This window comes from Otolemur garnettii, unplaced genomic scaffold (assembly GCF_000181295.1).
Source record: "Otolemur garnettii isolate 467f Iridium unplaced genomic scaffold, OtoGar3 scaffold00114, whole genome shotgun sequence".
NCBI classification, from domain to species: Eukaryota; Metazoa; Chordata; class Mammalia; order Primates; family Galagidae; genus Otolemur; species Otolemur garnettii.
The window spans coordinates 5347707-5352225 of record NW_003852509.1 but is presented as its reverse complement, the minus strand read 5'-3'; positions in this window follow the sequence as shown (position 1 = coordinate 5352225).

Genomic DNA, 4519 nt, shown 5'->3' with positions numbered 1-4519 from the left:
TTAACAAAGATAGATTCTCACTGGATAAAAGATTTAAACGTAAGACATAAAACTATAAAAATATTAGAAGAAAGTTCAGGGGAAACACTTGAAGAAATCAGCCTGGGAGAATCTTTTATGAGGAGGATCCCTGGGCAATTGAAGCAACACCAAAAATACATTACTGGGATCTGATCAAACTAAAAAGCTTCTGCACAGTCAAAAACACAGTAAGTAAAGCAAGCAGACAGCCCTCAGAATGGGAGAAGATATTTGCAGGTTATGTCTCTGACAAAGGTTTGATAACCAGAATCCACATAGAACTCAAATGTATTAGCAAGAAAAGAACAACTGATCCTATCTCAGTGTAAGCAAGGGACATGAAGAGAAAATTCTCTAAAGAAAACAGGCATGCAGCTTACAGACACATTAAAAAATGCTTATCATACTTAATCATCAAAGAAATGCAAATCAAAATCCTTTGAGATATCATCTAACTCCAGTAAGATTAGCCCACATCACAAAATACCAAGACCATAGATGTGTGTGGATGTGGAGAAAAGGGAACACTTCTACACTGCTGGTGGGAATGCAAACTAATATGTTCCTTTTGGAAAGATGTTTGGAGATCACTTAGGGATCTAAAAAAGATCTGCTATTTGATCTTCAATTCCTGTACTAGGTATATATACAGAAGACCAAAAATCACTTTATAACAAAGATGTTTGTACCAGAATGCTTATTGCAGCCCACTTCATAATTGCTAAGTCATGGAAGAAGCCAGAGTGCCCATCGACCCATAAATGGATTAATAACGTGGTATATGTACACCATGGAATATTATGTAGCCTTAAAAAAGATGGAGACTTTACCTCTTTTATATTTACATAGTTGGAGCTGGAATATATTATTATTATCAAAGTATCTCAAGAATGGAAGGAAAAGTATCCAATGTACTCAGCCCTACTATGAAACCAATATATAAGCACCCACACCCCCATATGAAAGCTAAAAGCCAAATACAGCCCAAGATGAAGGGGAAAGAAGAGGGGGCGGGGAAGGGAGGGGGATAATGGATGGAGGGAGGGTACTTGGTGGGACCACACCCATGGTGCATTTTACAAGGGTACATATTAAATCTACTAAGTGTAGAATATAAATGTCTTAACACAATAACTAAGAAAATGAGGTGAAGCCTATGTTAACCAGTTTGATGAAAGTATTTCAAATTGTATATAAAACCAGCATAATTGTACCCCATAATTGCATTAATGTACACAGCTATGATTTAATAAAAAAAGTCAACTAAACTGATAATTTCTTCTGAATTATAAACAAAATGTGAATAATTCTTATGTTAGTACTCGTGCAACGTGAAAATCCAAAGAACAAGAGAATTAAATTAAAATTTTAAAAATTGAATGATGTAATTCAAGTGTATGATGTAATTTCTAAATCACAATTCTTTTCTTTTCTTAATAATCTTATTTAATACCTCCTGGTCTTAATAATCAAATGAATATCTAATGAGAATCATTACTCTGAATCATCATTTTGGTTATCATGATGATGGCAACAAAAATTAAAAGAGAAAAACAGATGCCACCTTCTTTCTAGAAATCTACAAACAAATTACAATAAAGGAAGTAGAGGAAGCACATACATAGTATATATCCAAAATAGAATGTGCAATGAAGTGAATGAAAGCACATTGCAGATAAATAAACTAACCTGTGAACATACCTTGGCTTCTTTTAATTTTTCTGTGATATCTTCTGTGGCTCTCTCTTCAATCTCCCATTTATGCTGTTCTATTTTATCATGTTCCACCATTTCATTTCTGTATGACATCTGAGATTTATGACTTCTTGCTTCAATTTCACATTATTCTTCTTCAATTTTTCACATTTATTTTGTATTATTTTTATAGATAACTCCTGTTGATGAAGTTGATTTTTTTCATCCAGATAGATAGACATTTTGAAGATGCAGCTTGCAGTTATGTGAGATAACCCATCTGCATGAATAAATTAACATAGTTTGGCTATGAAGACAGTGGGCTGAGAACAGTCTAATATAAAAGCTGATAAAAATTTTGAAATAAATTAAGTTGCAATAAAATGTAATCTATATTGTAGTAGAGTCTTAAAATAGGAATGCCTTGAACAGGAAATAAGCACCAGGAATCACAAAAATATATTCTTTACTTTTACCATCTTTGCCATCTTTAACAATCTTTACAACATTTGCACATGATCTCAGACTTTTATTTTTCCATGATTGATAGCTTTCTTCCTTGCAAGAGCTCTAGGTCACTTATTAGTAGAAAATCTCTTGCCCCTTCCCCTCATTGCCATTCCCCATAAGTTCTAAAGACATTTAGGGGACATGATTTCTGTGACATTCCTCACAGCTGGCTATAGTCCCATGATGCATCTTGGTACCCACCAAGGTCCCATAACCCACAGCCATCCAGAAGGACTTCCCTGGCTCCATGCCCAAGCTTTCAACAGTGTACCGGGGGGGGGGGAATACAAACAAATATTCCCCAGAAATGGCATGAACTGTGATAACTACAGAGGAACAAGTTAACAAACAAGAACAGCTGCATTACAGGCTTTCAGTCCATCTGCTCCTTTCCTCCTGGGTCAATCCTCTGGAGTAGGACACAAAAACCCTATCTAGGATTCTTCTTGCTTCTAAATAAGTAGACTAAATAAGAGACTTCCCATTAACAGGGAACAGGTGTGCTGCAAACCTATCAGGCCTGAGCTGACAGATGAGCTTTCAGGTGAGAAGAAACCAGCAGAAATAATTCTGGAAACATGAGAAAACAAGCCAGTTTGACATCCTCAAAGGGTCATAATAAATCCACAGCAATATACCCCAAACAAAAGGAAACTGTCCAAGTGTCAGAAATGGAATACGGAATATGGATGGAGGCTCTGCACCGGTAGCTCAGTGGCTAGGGTGCCAGTCACATACACAGGAGATAGCGGGTTCAAATCCAGCCCAAGCCTGCCAACAACAATGGCAACTACAACCAAAAAATAGCCAGGCATCTTGGTGGGCACCTGTAGTCCCAGCTACTTGGGAGGCTGAGGCAAGAGAATTACTTAAGCCCAAGAGTTTGAGGTTGCTGTAAGCTGTGCCGCCATGGCACTCTATCCAGGGCAACAGCTTGAGACTCTGTCTCAAAAAAAAAAAAAAAATAGAATATGGATGGAAAACAAGATGAATAGAATTGAAGATAAAGAAGAAAACAAAAGCAAAGAAACCAAAAAAACAATTTCAGGACATAAATGAAAAATATGAAAAACTCCTTAAAGCAGTGGTTCTCAACCTGTGGGTCACAACCCACAGGAACTGTATGAAAGGGTTGTGGCATTAGGAAAGTTGAGAACCACTGCCTTCAAGAGATAAGACAACATAGTGAAGGATATAACTAAACTGAAAGAAGTTGAAAGAATCATTTAGGGAATTACAAAATACAGCAGAAAGCTTCAACAACAGGCTAGACTAAGTAGAAGAAAGAATCTCAGAGCTTCAAAGGCTTTTAGACTACCCAGTCAGTGAAGGTCACAGACAAAGGAATAGAAAACAATGAATAATCACTCAAAGAAACAAACCAACCAACATATGAATTATAGTTAGCCCAGAGGAAGAAGAACAAGCAAAAAACAGGGAAAGCTTATTTGAGGAAATTACTTAGGAGAACTTACCTAGTATTACCAGAGATTCAGATATCCAGATACAAGATGGTCATTGAACACGAGGAAGGTTCATAGCAAATAAGATATCTCCCACACATTCATCAAGACACTCATCAACACGAGCAAAGTCAAAATAAGGGAGAACATATCCTGGGGCTGGCAGGTTCAAACCCAGCCCTGGCCTGCCAAACAACAATGACAACTACAACCAAAAACTGGCCAGGCATTGTGGTGGGCACCTGTAAGTCCCAGCTGCTTGGGAAGCTGAGGCAAGAGAATTGTTTAAGCCCAGGAGTTTGAGGTTGCTGTGAGCTGTGACAGCCACAGCACTCTACCCAGATTGACAGCTTCAGATTCTGTCTCAAAAAAATTCTAAAAAACAAAAAACAAACAATGTTAAATACATATGCACCTAACACAGGAGTGCCCAGAAACATAAAGTAATTTCTACAAGATCTAAGCAAAGAAATAAACAGTAGCATCTTAATTGCCAGGGACTTCAACACCCTACCAACAGAACTTGACAGACCATCAAGGTAGAGTCAGGACGTAAGTAAGACTCTAGAAAAATTGGACATAGCTGACATTTATAGAACATTCTACCCCTCAAACTACTAAATACACATTCAGCACATGAGAAATTTTCCAAGATTTATCATATCTTAGGCCACAAAAGAAGTCTCAGTGATTTCAACAAAATCAAATCCTCCAATGGAACATTTCTCACCGGAGTGGAATAACTAGGAATCAATTCCAAGAGAAGTTCTCAATTCTACACAAGTCATAGAAATTAAACAACCTGCGGCTGAAAGAGCCTTGAGTGAATG